Consider the following 22,604-nt stretch of genomic DNA (forward strand, 5'->3'; position numbering starts at 1 on the left):
TCTTTTCTCCTTAATTCACATAAATTTTACTAAGCCTACCTTTTTAGTACATACTAACATGGAACATTTTGCTAGGCTACGAGACTATTCGTTTTTCCGGAATGAAAACACAATAGTAGTAATTAGTATAAACAAAACAGTAGCCCTACGACGGGTTGGTCTAGGCCTCAAATTTTTTTTTTTAGAAAACTTTTTAGGTTTTTCTGTGACTTTTTGTGGACCACCCTTAAAATTTAAGGGAATGAAAAATATATGCACACAAAATTTCACGAAAATCGGTCGAGCCATCTCGGGGGACTTACAAATACCGTGACATGACAATTTTACATATTAGATAAACGTGTAGATTATGATAAGTTTTCTTTAAAACCTTGATTTTGACTTTAGGTTTTTGTATATTGTTGTATATACATACGTATATGCACATTCTGGGTTATATTGTAAGCTTGATCATATTTACATGACTTATAGGATTATATTGGCTTTGATTTGCACGAGTATTACATATTTTACCTAAAAAGACCTCTGAGAAAAGAACATGCGCTCGAAGTAAATTAATGATTGAAAGCGATAAAATTTAATTTAATTATTTTATAACCAGTATTGTTTCGAGTCCCATAATATTATCACATATACAAAATCATTCCTGTACGGTTGGTATTATTGCATTGTCTTTTTCTTCTAGTAGAACATTCGCGAATCTTTTTCCACTAGTAGAACATTCGCGAATCTTTTTCCACCACGCAAAATATGACAAGTTTAAAGCCGGGACTAATATGATTGTTCAATCATGCGTCAGTCGTCACGCTTCCCGGGCTTGCAGTACCTACAATGAAGGTGGAACCAAATTTGTCTTCAAAGCAAAGCATTAAAAATATTTATAAAAGAGTCGAAACATTACGTCATAAAATTTAGTGTACAATTACTCCAGTGGGTACTCGACTAATTATGGTTTGAACCAAATATGGTGTCCATGAATCACGGGTTGATGAACTCACTCGCTTGCCAAGTCGCATACTAAAAGTATGGCTAAAACGAGATAATATATTTATATCACGTTGCTAAGGAGAAATAGAAAGTGATGCGCTTGCGTTTGTTGCAAGATAATGCTTTTAAAACGTCGACATTTTTAAGTATTTTTCCGGAGATAGCACCTATATTGCAACATGTGTGTATAAAACATTGTGGTAAAAAAATTATCTAGAAATATATTGAGACATAAATCTTTTGGATACTTATTATAAAGATTTAATTCTATTACAAATCCTATTAAAACTTATTGTAAATTTCGTGTAGTTGATAAAAAACATGGCGTCTTTGTTGCGCAATTATATTTACGCATAAAAGTTTTCTTTGAACTGAAAATGCTGAAACATTTCCGATTTCGTAACCGTTTTCAAGGTCAGACAGAGGTGTGAGAGTTATACAAGTTTTATTTTTAGCAGGAATGGTATAAATCATAGCCAGGTTTTTTGTCGAGACTTAGGGTTGCCAGAATAATTTTTAAATGTCCATTAAATGTGTGGCCTTAATTTACGAACTATTTCTTATTATTTTTTAATTATACTATATAACATATGTTGGATTTTAACCGTATTTTCTTTTTTATATTTGTCATTAAAACTATTGTTATGTACATACTGCAAAAAACGTTAATTAAAATTAAACCTAGTTTTTAATTATATTGGTTCTATCCGCATTTTTCACTGCAGTCTGCTTCATAGACATAAAGAGTGATTCACCTTTTCAATTCAATTAAAAACCTACAATTTACAGCACAATGTTTATTAAGACCAGTATATTTTTTATAAGGGTAACCCTACACTACATAGTTGATGCACGTGCGTCACATTTGGCTAAAAATGTTGAAGTGGATCCGTCTCTTGTTTACATTATAAAGAATTTACTGACCATTACTTAATAAATAAATCTTCAATTCGCATTTAAAGACAATACTTGCTTGTGATATCCTTTATTATAGTATTGAAATACACAAATGTTTTAGCTGATTTTAGCTTGCGGGTGACATCTTCGAATCCAGCACTATGGCCTGTAAGAAAAATGTATGTGTAAAATCCTGTAACTCCCTCAGGAGGCACAGTTAAACATTTTTTGAAAGTTTTGCGTAGCTTTTTAAATATTGCTTCTGGAATCAGTTCTCACTGTCACCGTGCCTTAAGGCCGATTTACATTATCTTAGTGATTAGGAGAGTGCTTTAGTACAACTTGAAAGGCAAGTTCTTTAGCGTAGCGTTTACTAAAGCAAGTAGCGTTTACATGTTTCAACTAAAGTACTATGCTAAAGCACTCTCCTAAACACTAAGATAATGTAAATCGGCCTTTATGTGTCACACATGTCACAGACAATTATTGAACGTTGTAAAAAGTGTTATAATAACGGTTGAATTAACATCAAGGATGTTCTTCAATTAAATGATTTTATTTAATTAAATTCATGATTTATATTTAATTATTAATCTTGAAGATATTTTCTTTAAAAAACTAAAACGTTTACAGTTTTTACTACACCTTCCTGTCCGATATTTCAACGTCTCGATAACAAATTTAATACCAAATTTAATAATAAGTTCAATTAAATACCCCGGTGATTTGATACTTATCTATTTCTATATTTTAATTTTATTGAATATCGAATGCATGCAACTCGCAGAATTAATCGAAGATGTTTGATCCAAAGATAAATCGTAATAATCATTTAACTCACCCTATTAGACATTCCACTTTAACTACTACTGAAACAAAAATAAAAATCAAATTTTTGCAAAGCAAAACAAAAATGTATGATAATAACGAATCTGTCACCAATAAAAAATATATTGGTGTTAAAAAAAGAATAATTGATCTGTCATCAAGACGATTCTTATTTTGAAAAAGGTACTTAATCTAGTTTTTGATTCATAAAGGAAATCCTTTAAAAGATGTGTTCTTTTGTGTAATATTATCTCATAACAGTAATTAAGCAACAAGCTTGAACTTTTTAAAATAAATAGTTTGACGAACTTTTAAACTATTCAGCCCTGCGATTCTGTAACTCACTTTTCGAACTCACACAGCGGTTTTCGCATCGGCGGTCGCTCTGAAATCAGTCGTGAAGCAGTCATTTTATGATTTGGCGTTCTGAAAAGGTGGGAGCTTGTAGTTTATTGTTTATCAGAACGCCAAATCATAAAATGACTGCTTCACGACTGATTTCAGAGCGACCGCCGATGCGAAAACCGCTGTGTGAGTTCGATAAGTGAGTTACAGAATCGCAGGGCTGTTATTATTAATTTTACTTGATTTTTGTTGCGTTTGATATAAATTTAAACAATAAGTAATTTCTCTGTTTGGCTTTCTAACTTTGAAATATACGATTTAACTACAATTGTATGTAGCTAAGATATTGCCAAATTGACTCAAACAAAAACAAAGTTATTAAACCAATTGTAAAATGAAAACATTATAAGAAAATTCGGTATTTTTATCTCATAACAGTAAGTCGTGTCAGTAACATGCCTCGCCTCATGGTACTTTCCGACAGGCATTAGCTCTCAAATATCCTGGCCTTATATAAATGTTACTTTCTTAGGCGTCATGCATTTTTGATGTACAGTAAAATGTAAAGCGTACTTCTCCAATGCCGATTCGCTGGATTCAGCCACTTGGGTTAGCGGCTGGGGCTGGTGGTGGGTCACTCCCTAAAAGGAAACTTTAGCATAGTAATCATATTGCGTCTACTTTTGGCCTAGCTGCTAAAAGCACTGTTCATAATTGTAAGGATTTTATAAAAAAGTTTCAATGGGGAACCAATATCTTAATGAATAATAACACAGAGAATTACAGCTTTAGGGCAGGGCAGGGCCTACCATGTCTTAGCGCTAGTCGACAAAATCCGGTAATTGTGCTGTCCCTGCTATTTCGTAAACTAATCAAAGCAATGTAATAATCACGTGACACAAGCCGGTCAGCGGTCACGCGACTACCAAAGTCTCGTTCTGTGTCATAAGCATTAAAAATTATGGGAAAAAAAGTCCCTTATTCTCTGACATCCAACTGGTTAACTAGACTCAGACCTACAAGACTGCTGCTCATAATGACGAAAATGAAACCTAGATCTTCAATCATGGGTGGACCTACCCGAAACTTGGCCCTAAAACTCATGGTAGGCCCAGGTTTCTAATTTAATCACATATTTTAATAATCTAAGAGAAAATATGTTAAATAGAATGCGAATTGATGACAAATACAATTTGGTGACAGACAAATTACTAAACAATATTTAAAAGTGCCGACCTGGTTTGTCTTGTGCGGCAGCTCCCGACCCTTCTGGTGCCGGTGCAGCTGGTAACCAACCTCTGTAAACAGTATACAGGTATGTAATAACTAGTGAAGCAAATTAAGGTGGTGGCTTTCTGTAAAATTTTATGCTGGACGCGTAATCTTTTTTGTAGTATTGTTCACGCAGTACTTGCTTGATACTGTGACTAATAAAGCGTTATCAGAAAAAGAAAGATCAATAAAAGAATTTAAAGTTACGAAAGCACTCAACTCTTTGGCGAGATTCCAGACAAGAGGTGATGCAATAAATCTAGCTTCAGAAAGGTTTGAAGTATCAGAAAAAATAATAGGAATGAACTATAAAAAAAGAACTGGTGCTAGTGTTATTCACATAGCTAAAGCAATTCAAAAGTGAAAAATAATACATAAATATTTGTGAAGAATAGTAGACGGTACTTCATCGGTTCATTGCAAAGTTCCTCGTTAACGTACACAATCTAGCTCTAGGTTTTGCACAGAATGAGGTCAATCGATACTTTCCAATCAACCAAAGGTTTTAGGTTAAACACATCCCCAATACAGTCGAGATTGAGAAATATTATAGTATACAAGATACAAGTCCTACAATCAAATACCCTGAGAATTCCTAAACTTTGGGATGTTAAAAGGTTTCATTTAAAATAAATAAACATCATCATCACTGTAAACAATAAATAGAGGTAATATGTATAAAAATCAAAATTAAGTATTGTTTCAAACCTAAATGAAATGATTATTGTCTAAATGTATGACTGTATATAAACAGGGAAATTATAGTTTTTCATAAAACTAATTACGTGAGAATTGATTTTTTTAGCAAACTGTTGGCGATTGAAAATAGTGATGGGGAGACCCTATTGCCAGTTCTTTTCGTAAATTTACTGACGTTTATAAGTGTGACCTAGATGATTAATCATTTATTTTCTATTAATATTCAATTCCATTGTACGGTAGATTGAAAGTTCCCAGCTATATAAAGAATTTCCAAAAATTCGTGAATACGCCGGTTTCAATTATGTAAGCGTTTTCAAGGTTTGGAAAAATCGATTTTTAACATTGAACTTGACCTTATTCACTCATCGCTGAGTGTTAACAGATCTCATATTAGACATAAACAAATTATCACATACAAGACTTGACGTTAGCGAATTATCACATGCAAAATGTGTTAACATATTGCAACCATCTAGAATCGTCGTTGTCATTTTATTGCCGTGTTGCTATGCATTACATAACCATTTTAGCAGCCTTAAAAAACCAATGAAGGCGGTTTGAATATCTATGCCATGTGTGGTATCTTCTATATCCGTATAGAAGTCCTATATATGGACCCGTCATGTTGATTGATATGAGATGGATTGTATGTATGTAGTTAGGACTAAGTTTCCGCACTTAGACGCCTATTTGGTCCGTTGTGCGTAAAGTCCTGGCTCATTAAGCCTGTTTAGATCCTTCTAGAAGCTCAGAAGTTTCCTGGACCCTTCGCAGGCTTTACGAAGGGACCTCACAGCTCCGCGGATATCTGTTAGTTTAGAAGCCACAGCCACGCATTGCAGGACTACGTGGGTGATTGATTCCTCTGCACAAGAGAATGTATGTCGCGCCAAGGACGAAGATATGTTTATTAGAAGACAGTGGCCCGTATACTTTAATAGAACGAAGCCATGGAGTTGGACGTTGGACGATTCTAGATTCTAGTATGTAATCTTAATACTGCAGACACTGGATCTTGACACACAGGATACATATAGTATCATATAAAATAAAATAAATCAGTGGCGCTACAACCTCATTAGGTTCTGGACTCAGATTTCTGAATCTCTTTCATGATCATTTTTAAATCTATTAGGCAAGTAGGTGATCAGCATCCAGTGCCTGTATAATATCAAGCCCATATCATTGTTGAATAAAAAGCATGATAACCAAATAATGTATTTTAAAACAAAAAATTTAAAAATTGCACATTATAATGGATTTAAACTTTAAAGTTCTTCGTTTGAAAATCGTTCCGAAATCTCCTCTTGCATAAATTCCATCCCTGAAGGCTCTTGTTGCTTTGGTGGTTCTATAGGTTCTATTTCTTTTACCGATGCTATAGTTTCAATTACTGGTTCTACCACAGCATTGGTTTCCAATATTGGTGGAACACTTTCCGTGGGAGCCGAAAAGGTCGTCACATTTAATGACTTCCTCGAATTACTTTTTTTAGGTTTATCAAAGCTGTTGCCAGTTTCCGCTTCATAATTATTGTCTCTGTAAATAAAGATTTTATTTATAAATTACACAATTCGAAAGGAACAGGCTAAACCGATTATTACGTCTATATTAATAGGATATGTATAATAATGAATAGAAGTACCTTCATACATAAATAAAATTTTATGATCTAGTGCAGTGTTTCCCAACGTGGGGCCCACGCCCCAGAGGGGGGCAATTTGATTGTTAATGGGGGCTTTTCGAAAATTTATTATTTTTTTAAATAATTATTGTAGATGTATTTGGTAATTTCGTTTTTCATTATTTGTTTTAAAATTTACTCACTGTGTTTCGTTAACAATTTCCAAGTAATTTCTTCCTAAAACCTATCATTGAATTAACTGATATTAATTTCTAAATTTAATTTCTTAGCAATTCAATTTAAGAAGGCTAAGGTAATGGCACAAAATAGGTTGGGAAACACTGATCTAGTTAGTCAGAATAAAGATTTTTGACAGGCGCTCTTCCGTACGCAATATTTAAATGTCACAGAAACAAATAACTAAATAAAATAAATAAAGTGACGAAAAAAAACAAAAATAAACTTACAGAATCCGCAGTATTTAAAAAAGTCGTAAATGTTCTTGTTTACGTTTTCATCGTTTTATTTTACGTGCCAACAAGTGTTGAAATTCGATATATTCGAGATAAGAGTACCCAGTAACAAATCAGCTGATTCTAATGCTCAAAATAATTGGATTCCACCCAATTTCATGAGGTATTTTGGTATTCAGATGTGATTACAATTATCTCACAAATGGAGTCACCATGACGTAGGGAAAAATTCAATTCTGCCAAAAAACTACGCCATTAAAATTTGTATGGTTCCTCATTACGATTTTGTGGTTTAGTGATTTACGTATGGAGTATTGGTGCCCGTGGTTTCATTGGGCGAAACAAGTATAGATTCGGGTTGATTGATACTACTTATTTTAAAAAAAAAACGTGTGTGTACTTATGTACACGCGTTAGAAGGTATACTTCTTTGACGTAACAAGATAAAAATCTTTTCAAAAATTTTATCTCTTCGCCTTATTGTACGTTTGTAGAAAAAACTACGCTAACAATCGAAAAAATTTACTCTCATCATTGTTCCCTAACGCGCAAAAAGAAGTATAACTTCAAAAATATAAGTTTTGATTTAACAGAATTCTAGACAAAATTTGGAAACCATTGTGGTTTGTGTTAATCTAACAATGGCAGTCAGGAGCGCGACAAATGCATATAAAAATAATTCTTCAATTTTTTTTATGTTGCTTTATATCTATATAAAGACTAATGATATCTAATAACTGACTGGGTATACCATTTATTAGCCGCGGCAGTAAATACCTCAACGTTCTCTCACCATAGACGTTGTTTGCTCTCGATGTATAGAGCTGAACTTGCGTTACAGCTCTCGAATGTATTTTGTGCTCAACTAGTTTTTTTCATGTCATATCGTAAAAAAAATTTGACTTCAAAAATATGGTTACTCTTCATGGGTTATGAAATCCCCGTAACTTATATAAATACGCATCATTGCTTTTATTTAAAAATGTTATTAAGGAAAGTTTCATATTTTTAACCGATTTATTTGAACTTATATATTATTATTCGTAGTTGTTGAGAGAAATATTTCAGTGTATCGATTAAAAATCAGGCATAAGACCTACAGTATTTATGAATTGAAATCCTATTTCCTGATAACTAACTCATTCTTTTAGGGAGCTATAACTACTATAGGTCGATCTCCCAATATCCTCGTTGCTATTCTAACATTCGACCTTTGAGAAGTCGACCGGCTCATTAGATTCAAATTCTGGCAGCAGACGGTGTTTTGGCAAGATCGTCAATCTGAACCCTTGGCTTGGCCAGGCGCCAACTGATGCTCCTGCCTTGAACGATTTTAAACTACAGTTTATTGATCTTAGCGCGGAAGTTCAGTAACAAATCATAAGAATAAGCTCCGCGGGAGAAAAGTATCTATTAAAGTTTTGTAACTTGCAAATGAGGCAGAAACATCACTGCGACGCGACTGTTTTGCCTTATTATTTTTTTATTTGTCTTATTTGTTTATTTATAAAACCACAATCCTGTCCTAACAGGTGACCTATCGAGAAGAATGCATAAAAAATGTAAAAAATTTACACACGAAACAAAAAACAAATATAAGAACTACTTAGGAAAAACAAAATAATATAAAAATTAAAGTTTCTCAGCAAATGTTCAATGTGCAATAGGTTAATGCAATGCTAGAAGCTGAATGATATGAGTGTAGAATTGAACTCATAACTGCTCACAGATAACGGCAGCAAATATTTGTCTATTGACAACAAAAATGAACACGAAACATACAAAAAAACTGAGTAAGCCTCAGTACTCAGGACTCAGCTGTAATCATCAATTCAAGTAATTCTTTTCATTAATAATTGTAGAGTTCCAACCTAACATTGAAAAAACAGCAGGCAAAAAAAAAATATCCATAACATCTGTATGTGAGCCTGCTCGTTTAGTTCCATAAAAAAAAGGATTTAAAAATAATTGCTAACATTCATCACTCGGGTATTCTCAGGAACTTCTTAGACACCTAGATATGCGCTTGAGCAAATCTTTGTCGTGGTTACTTCAAATATGCAAAGTAAGCAAACAAAACTATGAAAACACAGTAAGTGGGTCTTCTTGTGTTGGTAACATTCATGCGTTTGTAAGTTTAAACATTGACTTAGGTATTATGTCCTAACCTACCTCAATATAAGTTTTCGTACTAGGATCTCGGTAATTTTTTAAGAAATTCAAGTAGTATTATATTGTATTAATAATAGAAAATAAATATAAGATAACGTTGTGTTTTTTTTAAATTTCAATTATAAGATCTAACGAAATTATTATCAATTATATTTGGTATCATCGATATTTCGACTAAATATTGCTTAAGTTACGCGAGTAAAATTATTGTATTCTGCATTTCTTTATAAAAATCCTCTTTTTTTAAAGTAATTTTTACAGTTTTTACAGTTTTTTGAAATCGTTTAAAAATAAACATCTATTAATAAAATATCTTTAGTATATAATTGAAAATTACTGCTATCTTTAACCATTTCATTGCATGCGTCTGCGCATAACGGCTCAGGAAGTAGCAATTGCCATTTGTCTCGACGGGATTTGACCCTCAACCCACTTCAACTATTATATTAAAATCTATCTTGTAGCTATAATTTGCCGGAAATAACATTTATACGATCTAATATAAAGCATGGCATTCGTGATCAAGGGATTACTAATTCCTAAATCTAGTTTGGGTATGACGCCCGACTAAACTAAAACAATTTTGGGTTGAAAAGAACGATGATTAGATGATGATGATAGGAACCATATCAGTTACTTATTATGTTTGTGCAATGTAAAGTGCAAATAAATTTTTAAATACAATTTTATACCCGTACCTACTGTATTTTTTTAAATTAAACTTCTTATCCAACAATGGCGTCATGAATAGGTATATAAATAATATACACTCTTTTGCAAAAAAACTTACGTTACGTAGGAAATCCGATTTCAGTTATGTAATTAAATGAAACTTTTCATTTCGTTTGTCTGTATACTTATAATCGTGTAAATTAAAACGCGTGAAGTGAAATCTGAATTTTTTAATATAATTTTTTGATGAATTCTTTAAAACCGATGTACACGAGCAAATAGTAGGAAGTGGTCGGCAATAAAGATACGATAAATATAAACTGAGAAAGATTCAATTTTTTTGGGGATTGTCCCCAAACAAAGCTCGATTTCGCTTTCGCTCGCCAAGCTTCTTCTCTTCTGGTAAAATTCACCATGGAGCTAAGTCTCGTTTTTTAATCTTAAGTTACTAAAATTTACATAGATAATAATATAATGTGAGACAAGGATTGCACTTAGGTTGAACTCATGGCTAAACTAGTCTTGACGACCAATGCTGCGACACATCTGTAAAGTTTCTATTTTCTGTAGATTTTATTGCAGTTTGAGGGTTGCTTGCTTTAATTAATGCAAGTCGGTTCATAGCAAATATCTGAACAAAACTAATTTAATGGGTAAAAATCATAATCGATTATTTAAGGTTCACATACTATTTATACTTTCTTTTTATATTCAAAACAAAAAGACTTAACGCAAATTAGACTAGTCTAGTTTGCGTTAAGTATACGACTATAATAATAATTTGTATTAATTATTTTAAAATTTATATTTTTTTTTAAATATTTATCTATGCTTATATATGCTTGGACAATGGTTTTAATAACATTGAGCCTAGCCTCTAACTAATAATCTTCGTAAATTTCGTGTACCCTTAGCTAGCTCGTAAATCAGAATGCTCAATCTAAAACGCGTTTCTTTGAAAGATAGTACGGATGTATGTTAGAATTACGGGATTCCTTGGGTCAAAATACCTAGCTTCCTCCTTGATTAATGTTTATTATTTGCCTTTTAAGTGCCTGTCACATTAAAACTAGTCTTCTCTCTCTAAGATAAATATATGAAACCCTTTGTATCTATTGGAAGTGTATACTGAACATATATGTACTTCATTATATGTTTACTCGCGGTAATCATTAAATCCGATACAATTTTTTCCAATCGCACGAGTACTAGGCATTAACGGGTTCAACCAAAATAAAATACTCTTTAGCTATATAAAATAGATTTAACTGTACTCGATAACTTTGTATTAGCAATATTAGCAGCCCTGAGTTCTAGTATCTATGCAAATAGTAAAAGTCACCCGCAGTGCAACTCGTTGCATTTAGCGAGAAATGCTTTGGTTAAATTTAGCTTTCTACATTGTCACATCACACATGCCACCGACAAAATGGAAAATGTGGTTTGTGCTTTGGATTGTAATGCTAGGCTCAAATTAAAATTGATTTCGTAATGTTTAGTATTTGTTTGTCTAGTTAGTCTAGTATTTAATTAATGTCTCCGTGGCTTAATCATTCATTTTTTGAACCATGTGAACTGACAGAAGTTATATTATTTGCCTACAATATTTTTTTTATTATGTAATTCTTTAGATTGTTTTTCCTAATTAATTACTTATATGATTTTTCTTTTGCGTTTTCTTTTTAATGCATTATATATGCATTCTTGTCGATTTATTTAGGGTCACATGTTAGGACAGGATTGTGTGATTTTGGACATAATATGTAAATTTTAAAATTTGTATATTATAAATTTATAATTAAATTCTCTCAAACTGGACTGGAGCCTGGAATTTTGGGTATTACTCACATTTATTCTGCTTAAAGAATCACTGTTAAAATGTATGGCAAAGCAAATTATCATCATTTTTAACATTTTCATTTCCAATATTTAATGAAAATATATTACGGGTTGGCTAAAACAAATCGCTAATAATTGTAAGGTCCCTGATGTTTGTCATCGTATGCCTATCTGCAATGAAGTATTTAATTCATGTTGTATTAAATTTATCGATAATATGGAAGATTGAACCAAATTTTATTTTTATACGGGTAAGATGAAAAGGAGTGCATTTACTCATGAATTAAAAAAAAATACATTTTTGTAATTTTATTTAAATGTTGTGATATTGTGTTGAATATGAATAAAAATATTACATTATTCCCAAATAAATTTAAAAAATAAATGTGCGACACTATATAGATAAAAAAATCAATCACAAATATGTTTCAAAGCGCAAAACTCGAAGACGGCTGTACGATAGGGCAAAAAGGTAGGGTAAGAAAAAATATCATATTCAGGCGAATCGATGTTCGCTGGGGTAGCTAGTTATTTTATTAAAAAAAATAGTCTCTGTGAGCGAAAGAAAAATACGTTTGCTATTGCAGCTTTTATCGTACGTCATGTGTAACAAGTGACAAATAGTCCTAATGAGAGAAATATGTAAAATGTCTAAAGGGTTTCGATACATATTTTAGTATTTCCTATACTTTACTTCTAAATCTTCACTCTTGATTTGTTTATCTACCCAGTACTACTAGTAGGTACACGCGATGCTATCTTAGATAACCATATCAGATTACAAATCTACGAATGACATTTCCTTCTTACATTAAATGTATGGATATTTATCGTATCTACCACACAGGCGCTGTAACATTCAGAGGCATGTCGTTTTAGGCTACAGGTGTTTAATTAACTAATTATATTCTAATATATCAATCAATACCTATTACATAGAACACAAAAATACCGATAAAATACCAAAAAAAAAATTGCTATAACAAAACGTTTTTATGGATGTAACGCGAATTTATTAAATTTACATTACTCGACAATTTGAGCTTTTAAGCAATCGTCAGCAAGAAATAGTCTCCGATTTAAATCCTCTTTCTGCAGACATCGACAACGAAAATACTGTATTACTGTTCTGATCTGTCTATTAACTTATGCACCTGAGTTTTATCATCGGACATCGAAGCAGAATACGAAATTCCTCCCGCATCATCTCGATGTCCATCAATCTACAACGGAGCGTTTTTTAAGGCAGTTTATGCCGCGAACCAGCTGCCCGCTGAAGTATTTCCGAACCAATTCTATTTAGGGTCCTTCAAGAAAACAGCGTACCAATTCTATAAGGCCGGTAACGATCTCGCGAGTCCTCTCGCATTCAGTGTCCATGGGCAGCGGGCGGTATCATTTAAAATCCTGCCCGTTTGCACACCTTTCTATAAAAAAAAGTTTGGATTGTAGAGTCGTATAAGCTGTAATCTACGTATCACATGGTTATACGGTTTGACGTCAATTCAGATATCAGGCGATACAATCATTCAATAAAAATATCGTATACAATCTATCATTAACCAATTAGTGTTGAAATATTGCATATTGAGATGACGTTAAGCGTTTCAATAAATTACTTCCCTGTCTGGAGTGTACTTACATCTGTGTTATACCGTCATAAATTATATTTTCAAAAAATATCAATCAAGGAAAATGCGATGAAAAAACTTACAAACTAACTGAGTAAAAGATCTCGTATCATTATTCTTAATGGGAATTTCAAGATAAATGCGCAATTCAATTGCAAAAATGCGGGTAGCTGACACAATTAAAAACTAATAACCAAGTTTAAAATCTACATATAGGGAGCGAAAATGAATGAAAGATCATATTAAATACATATAAATCATATAATAGCCAACATTACAATTCAACAAGTATTAAATACTACAAAATTTAATTGTCAAGAATGCACATAGTTTCACATACATTTGCAAAAAATGCGGGTACACTGATATTTCAACAAGGATGCTACATTTTATCTAACGTGTAGATAGCAGAAATATACGATCCATAATCGATTTCAGGTAAAATTTCTAGGTAAGAAAAACAATTTCTAGGTAGACTTGTAGCCCTAGCGCCAGTGAAATTTATATAGAAATGGTCACGTGACAAACGTGAGGAAATTTCACGTTGTATTTTGCGACAGACACATGTCTGCGGAAAGAGAATTGTCTCAAGGGAGCTCAAACAATAAACTAATTTGCGTAACTGACTTACAGTGCGCTGCGATATCGCGGGCTACTCGATTGTAAGGAAGTTACATGAATATGGTTGCCCTAAAGGCCTAAACCCTAAACCTATTTAACATCTTAAAATCCTTATAAATACGTCGTTTCCTTCCTTCGAAAAAAAAGTTGATAAATTTATGCCAGATTTCCCCTAACGCAATAAACAAGTGACATTCAAAGGGCATATATACATATGTAATTTTTAATATTTTATTTTTATAACTTATCTTAACTTTACTCTTCCGATTGGATAAAACTGCACACAGGAAGTCTGCATGAAGCATTCAACCGGATGTTCATTAGTGCACAGTGCACGCTTAACGTCCTCCACATAACTGTTGCTTTTAATTCAAATAATTAATTCGAGTTATTAAGTGGCCATTTGATTTGACAATCTATACAGCAGTGTATATTATTATATTTTTTAAATGTTAAATACTTGGTTTTTTGAATTTTTCACATAAATTTTGAGGTTATGTGAAAAATCTGTAAATACAAAAGTTTTAGATCTTTTTATTACCTACAACTTTGTCATTTAACGTTCTTGGATAGGACTTTTAGTTTTGCCGGAAATCGAGATAAACCGTTTTTTACCCTTAAAACTCCCCCCACCCCCTACCCTTCCCGACCTCAGATCGCCCGTAAATTATTTTTCCTTTAATTTTTATAATATTGTCCTCCTTTTCCAATAGGTTTCATCCTACTATTATTTTTTTAGGTTTCAAAAATTATCGGCATTGGTCTAATTGTATAAAAGAAACCTTATTAAATAAATATCTTGGCTAAGGTTTGATAAGAAAATGAAATCTTCGATAAAAGTTTACGAATCGACCATCATTACGAGACTGTATCATATTAATTGAATCAGCCAAGAATATTTTTTTAAAAGACAGCTCTTCAGTTTTTTGTCCTTCTTAGATGACTCGCTTCACTAGCGATATATATATATATATATATCGCTAGTGAAGCGAGTATATATATATATCGACGTAGGAAAGCACATTTGCTGTAAGTAGACATATTGCAATTGTTCACCAGAGCCAAAAAACTTTATTAATTTCGGAAAAAAATTAATAGTGTCTGACCTGTCCATGATATTGCTACCATTTTTGAAACATATATTTATTTAACTGCCAGTCACCATTTGCAATGTAAACTTTTTATCCAAAGATACTATAAGTACGTGTTTGGCTAGTTACAGCAAACAGTTTTTTAAATCACAAACCTTTAAAACGCTGTAACTAAGGAAGAAAAATGTACGCGCGGAAATATTATCAATTTACAGGCGGTAAATATGCTGTATGCAGTAAATTTATGTATTTGGGTACTTTCAATTGCAATTCAAGATGTAAGATTAGCTGTTTACTGTTTATAATTATGATAAGATCGAGAAATGCAGTGGGTCATTTGGTAATGTAATGTTTGGTTGAAATAAAATGTCGTAAATGGTAAAAAAAAACTAAAACTGTAGGTTCCCTAAACTAGCTGTAAGTAAACGAATGTAAAAATCACACGCCGATGAAATGCTGTAAGTAGCGTTAAGTTTTTAAATGGGAAGAAGTAAGTATTTGTAAAGAAAAAAATGCAGTTTTTCTTTTGCTGTAAGTACAAAATGTCTGAAATGACTAGATTTTGGTCTACATACAGCATTTAATCTTGCTAAAAAAAATATAAGTACGGGCGTTTTCAACGGCGTATGTATTTTTTTTTTCATCGTAAAGACACAGGACCCGGGTCATTCGATGCGGCTTTTTTTTCTGATTCTAATGGCAGGAAAAAGTCACTTTAGGTATTTTGTCTACTTACAGCAAATATGCTTTCCTACGTCGATATATATATATATATATATATATATATATATATATATATATATATAAAAATAAATGAAACCCGTTTTCCGTTGTCACGACATAACATGAAAACGGTTTGACCGATTTGTCTGATTTTTTTTTATAATATACCTTGAAGTACGAAGATGGTTCTTACGGAGAAAAATTAAAATAAAATTGAGTGAATCAGTCTAAAAACAACACTTTTCTATATTCCCATACAAAATATTCGTAATAATACTTAAAAGTGAATTTGAACTTTAATACCATACCATAAAGTTCAAGTGTTAGTGGAGGGGTTCCGGGAAGGTAAATTTTTATTTTTTGACATAATGTATTTGTTGTCTTATCAATTTTCTTTTTTTAACTTACTAGCTAGACCGGTGTCCCGAATAGCAGAATAAGTATTTTAAACAAATAAAGAATCGACTGTTAGGCGGTACGATGTTCGCCAGGCCAGCTAGTAGTACAATAAAAATAGTTTTGTAAGCATAATTTCGATATATTTTAATATAATTAAGGCTTGCTTATATTGTATCGTTGAAGAATTTATAGCGAAATAATCTGAACAAGCAAACGCATTTTTATTGCCTCCGAGCTATCTCATATCTATTTCAAGTCCAAGGCCGCATCTGGTGCACTATGCAATTAATATATGCGACGGACAATTAAAAACAAATTGATCCCAGCAAGGGCAACCGTGAATTATAATGTCATACCACGAATACCAGCCAAATTCGATTTGTAAACACTCGCTCAACATATAAAATGATTTCATAACTTTTCTTAATAAAAACATCGTGGAAATGCTTCCCAGACGGAATCAAGCTGTGGTTTTCAATAGGAAGTAACATTATTTAATTTAAAAAAGTTAAAAATCTTCTTGTCTTTATTGCCGACCACGGTTTAAAAGAATTTATAAAAAAACTAGCAAACTCGGCGAACTCCGTTTCGCCACCAGATGGCTTCGTTTTTGTAACATTTCGTTTGGTGATCCCGCTTTTTTGTTGAAATTTTTAATTTTCTTTGCTATAAACCTCACAGAGCCCGAGACCGTTCCAACGAATGCAAAACCGTGGAAATCGGTTCGTGCGTTCTGGAGTTATAGCGTCAGGAAGGAAAACCCGACTTATTTTTATATAGTAGATAATATAACAATTGATATAATTCATTTCTAAGTACTAATTTACATGTTTATAAGTATACAGACTATGGTAGACTATTAAATTTCATTTATAATTAACTCAAATCAATCTTATAACGTAAATTTCCTTAGGTGTCCGTTTTTTGCAAGAGTTTTTTTTAGAAAAAATACAAATCTAGTGAAAATAATAAAGATTGATTGATTGATTGAGACAAAGATGAATGAAGAATTTAATGTCTTCTTACATTGGCAGACGAATATTTTGCGTAAAATATTTTTCTTTGATGATTAGTATCTTATAAAGATACAAGCTGTCCCCGCGAACTTCATTTCTCCTTAATGTGATTTTACTTAGCCTACCTTTTTAGTACATACCAACATGCTACCCCAGAGACTGTTCGGTTTTCCGGAATGAAAACTTTTTAGGGTTTTTTGTCAATTTTTCTCTATATAAAGCTCAGAGTTCAAGTCAAGTTTTTAATTAACAAATAAAAAATAGGGGTTGATCGTAGAGGGGTGAAAATTAAGGGTTGTATATAATAAAAACAAAAAGTTATGTCTATAAAATAAAAATAAAAAGGTAGGGGTGGGACCACCCTTAATATTTAGGGAGATGAAAAATAGATGTTGTCCGATTCTCAGACTTACTGAATATGCATAAAAAAATTCATAAGAATCGGTCGAGCCGTTTCGAACGAACGTTTGATTTTGGCCTCAGACATTTTTCTTAACCATATGAGCAGGAGTATACAAAGAAACGAAAGTTTATTGGTGAACCATCGACACTAGACTAACACTGCTTATGAAATAGTACGTTTAACTGCTTCTTTAGATTTATAAAATTCGGCATCACACACGCACATTTGTATACTTTCGCACTTGTATTTTTTGTTTATTTAACCTAAAATAAATTTTTATAATCCACCACGGAAAAACCACCTAGTTTATTAATATCAATTTAAAACGGTATAGAAAAGGTAATTACAATAATTTATAGTTAACATTGAAAACGAAACGTAAACAAGACATCCTCAATAGTTGGCAAATGATACGGTTCCTAATATCTTGGCACTATTGTTAGGCACTGCTCGGATTCCGCCTAGACAACATTGTATAACATAATCCAAATAAAATATGTGATGATTGATATCGTTAATCAGATAGGCTATGGATGAAGGCCATTAAATTATTGGTGTTTTAATGGATGTAATAGGTTTATATTATTAAAATCTTGCACTATATTCATATTCGTCCGTCGTTCCACAACTGATGAAAAACTTTTTTGCCGCGCACCACCACTATGACGTGGAACCAGCTGCCCACTGAAGTATTTCCGAACCAATAGGGTCCTTCAAGAAAAGAGGTTCATAGGTAGAGGCCTATAGGTAAGTAGGCCTTAACATCCACATTGAGGTGGATGTTAAGGCCCAATTAACATCAGGTGAGCCTCCTGCCCGTTTGCCTCCTATTCATTAAAAAGAAATGACGAGTCGTCATGACAAGAAATTGTAGATTTTTTAAATAGAAACCGGATTGTATAGGGTTTATTTTATATATATTTTTTTTACTGTTAGAATAGGAAAGGTCAAAAGTGTCTCCTTCAAGAATGAACTGTCGGCTTAGACTATCAAAAGGTGGGAGTTCTTGGTCCACTTTTATAGTGTACTTGAGTCACGCCTTTATTATTTTTACCAAGAATTTAGTTTTTTTATTTAGCAGTTGTAGTTATGGTCATGAATTTTTTGACAAACCTACCAAGTGTATACAAAAAAAAAATTATTTGTTGGAATATATTCTATCGGCTACTAAAATTGTCGAACCAGAAATTTCAACAGCAAAAGTGCAACAGCGTTTTTTTCAATATAAACTTTACCATTCGTAGCAATTACGAATAATTACTTTTAGATTCTAGACTAGCAACAAGTATAAATTCTTGAGGAACATTGTAAGAACCAATCTAATAGCTTTGTTTGGTTGGCCAATAGCCAGTCGCCGTCTATCTTCGTTACGATACGACACTCAGGAATCACTGACTTTGCAATGTTAGCTATGCGAGATTGAAATCGAAAGGACGATTTCTGAGCGTCTAATTTGAATTCTTCAGAGACTTTACAAAGTACCGATTACTGACAGCCAGATAATTAAAGAAAGAAAGTAAGAAAGGAAAAGAGATTGCAAGAATTGAAGATTTTAGTCTTAGATAAATGTCCTTATCACCTCGACGTCCGTCGTACCACAACTGAGCGTTTCTTAAGGCATTCCGCATACTACTACTGTGAGAAAACAGCTGTCCACTAAAGTATTTCTGAACCGATTCGTGTAATTAAAAAAATGAGCCTACCAATTCTTTAAAGTCGGGCAACGCACTTGCGAACCTTCTGGCAATGTGAGTGTCCAATGTCCATGGGCTATCACTATCACTTAACATTAGGTGAGCCTCATGCCCGTTTGCCCCCTGTTACATAAATGAACAAAAAAATACATATATATATTCTAAATCTATCCTTCAGACATGAGATCATCTATGTTTCAGAGTTCTGCTCAGTATTTTTTGGGGACCTTAAGACCGGATGTTCTGTTTTCTAAACTGAGTTTCTTGCGGTTATGTAGTAAAACAACAAACAAACCAAATACATAAACACGTCAGAATCGGTCTTGAAAATTTAATTATCGACATCATGTTTTATGTAAGAGATTAATGTCTTCAAACGTACCATAGATTGGTAAATTCCGTACTTGTCCAGGAATGAGGTGAAATTAGATAGGAAAAATCTTTTAAAAAATCTCGGCGCATTTATGCTAATGTAAAGAGTCCCAAGTCTAGCGCATAAAAGCTGGGTGACCTAAATTCAACATTTCCTACTTGAATGCTTTTCTAGGTCAGAAAATGTCTTACAAACTGCGGATATTCGTTCCATAAAAAGCCGCTTTTTTCTTTTATACATTTGATTATATAATCGTATTGACGTATAATTCGAAGATATATCACGTTATCAATAGATATATCATCGGACGTCGTAGCAGAATACGAAATTCCACCCGTTTCACCTCGAAGTTCGTCGTTTCACAACTTAATTGTTTTTAAGGCAAGCATTTGCCGCTGAAGTATGTATTTCCGAACCAATTCGACTTAGGGTCCTTCAAGAAAAAAGCGCACCAATTCTGAAAGGCCGGTAACGCACTCGCGAGCCCTCTGGCATTGAGAATGTCCATGGGCGGCGGTGTCACTTAACATCTGGTGAGCCTCCTGCCCGTTTGCCCCCTGTTCTATATAAAAATAGGTAGATTAATGCGCATAGCATATAGTTCAGATTTGAGTTCGAATCCCGTTGAAAAAATAATGGCCTCGCAATATACGTAATAAGAGCTGTCATATGCACCACATGTAGATAATATATGCTCATATTCAGCTTTAGGAATACATGGATTAAATATTGTAATTAGTTATTTATATACATAACATCTGTTTTTGGCATATACAGAAAAAATATTGACATATTCTAGAAGTCTGAATACATGCCAGAAACATTCACGACAGCTTATGAATGCCTAAGGATTCATGCATGAAATGGTCAATTAGCACATTAGGTAAAAACTTCCTCAAAGAAACCCCACAAGTGTGTCTCGACAAGTGTTTAAGTACGTCACCAGCTCAACTTCAGGTGAATGAACAATTGGTCAAGGTCATCAAGGTCATTGTTAGGTTATGTAATAGGGAAAGTGTAATACAACACCGCTGAATAATCTGTAGCCTAGGGCGATAAAGTTATCGCCATACTGCTTACGTGTACTTGAATATCCGTGCATGCACGATTGTAATAATGATAAAACGGTTTGACAGGTACTTTAGTAAAATGGACATAATTTGGATTAACCGAATTAAATTAATCACTAATCTTATTTATATTAAAGTGCGTTTACCAATAAGATCCCACCAATATTTAATATTAAACCGTGCCTTACTATCATTTTCACAACGTTTAAACGCCAAGAAATGGCTACATCAAACATTTATATGAATATTCTTAGTATTGCGCTAAGCGTTTAAAAACTTGAACAAACTCATCGACTATTAGCCATATAATAATTTTACTAGTTGGTACTAGTAAAAGTACTGCTACTAAAGTACTGCGCAGATTTGTGATTTAGAAAATTTGATAGTAGCGCAATTGCATTAAAATAGATATTTAAATAGGAATTGCGTTTGCACACAATATATTTTGTATTGTTAACCAAGCGTAAAATTAACTACATTGATGCTAGGCCTCTTCAGAATCAGCATCATCTGCCTTCCTTTTAGAACAATATAAAGGTTGGTATTTTATTAAATACCGACAGAAAATTATTACTGTAACATAATATATAAGGTCGTTATTATGAGATATTTAACGAGACAACAATAAGATTCATTAACATTAAATATGCTAGACAAAATATGTAATTCTCCCTGTGTTGTTTAATTTGTTGTATTCGATCTGCATATTTATTCCTTAACTTCAGAAGAGATTTTTAAGCCAATCCCTATTTCAAAATAGAGTTTTCTTACTAGTTTGCGTTACCAGAAATATCCGCTTTACAGATTACATCCACCCTACATTAAAATAATGTACCGTTTATAACAGATAATATTTTCTTACCTGTAGAAGCTGTATGCAATGGCTACATACCATAAAATGAAAATAATCATGATTCTTTAGGTCGGCAGGTGATCTGTAATTATGAAAAAATGCATATGATCTCAAATAAAATCTTTTTATTATATTATTTGCATAATTGTCTCTTGTATTAGGGATCACTCAAAACGTCGAGTTTATACATGAGATGATAAGATCTGACAGTATAACGACTCTTTAGTAGTTTTCCGGTTTCGCAAAGGCTGGGTGAACGAGTTCTATAAAATCATATCTGTAATGTAATTTGTTTATGGCCTTTGCTGAAATTTTAGCTACCTAAAACAGTTTGTATCAGGGACTTAAACAGATTCTTTACGAGAGTCGAGAACCGACGTAAAAATTTAAAAGAACGCCGTGGTAATTTCCGTTCCAATTTGATAAAAATAAAGATATTTAAATAAATAAAGTACTGTAAATTGTCAGGCGCCAAAAAATTCCTTAATGTGATAATAAATAGAAATGATTCAAATGTAAGATTCGAAAGTTCGCCTAGAATTTATATGCTTAATTTCATAGTTAACGATTATATTCGAACTTACGGTGATACTACTCCAGGCTAAAGTTAATTTTTACCATCTATTAAGTTAACTTTAATTCGCTTAAAAAGGTGTACGTTTCTATCAGACACATTTTGGCTAGCAATATTTGTACATACATTTAATTATTCCGGGCCCGTACCGTAAAGTTGACTTTACTAAATATAAAAATTCCTTATGAAAGATATTTTCCATTACCTTTGTTTATGTTTTTAAATTCCTTTCCACAGTGCGATTCATTTTCATATTGAAATGACGATTTTCTAACTAAATCATGGTTTTGGGAGTATTTATTTATGTTAAATGTTTGAGGTTTAAATTGGATATTTTTATGTATT

General features: G+C 32.7%; 2 long non-coding RNA genes across 4 annotated transcripts; both read right to left on the minus strand.

Moving 5' to 3' along the window:
* Nucleotides 1-1,956: 1,956 nt before the first annotated feature.
* On the minus strand, nt 1,957-22,604 carry LOC125059988. 3 transcript variants are annotated; one of them, XR_007118757.1, is made up of 6 exons: nt 22,465-22,604; nt 21,695-21,767; nt 4,294-4,355; nt 3,631-3,698; nt 2,726-2,750; nt 1,957-2,050 (listed from the first exon to the last, which is right to left on the minus strand). It is a non-coding gene; the product is annotated as an uncharacterized LOC125059988 (long non-coding RNA). The 3 variants fall into 3 exon arrangements; XR_007118759.1 differs by having other exon boundaries at nt 2,726-2,753; XR_007118758.1 differs by lacking the exon at nt 3,631-3,698.
* Nucleotides 6,237-7,500, minus strand: LOC125059991. The gene is made up of 2 exons (XR_007118761.1): nt 7,123-7,500; nt 6,237-6,570 (listed from the first exon to the last, which is right to left on the minus strand). It is a non-coding gene; the product is annotated as an uncharacterized LOC125059991 (long non-coding RNA).

This window comes from Pieris napi, chromosome 20 (genome assembly GCF_905475465.1).
Source record: "Pieris napi chromosome 20, ilPieNapi1.2, whole genome shotgun sequence".
In the NCBI taxonomy this organism is placed as follows: domain Eukaryota; kingdom Metazoa; phylum Arthropoda; class Insecta; order Lepidoptera; family Pieridae; genus Pieris; species Pieris napi.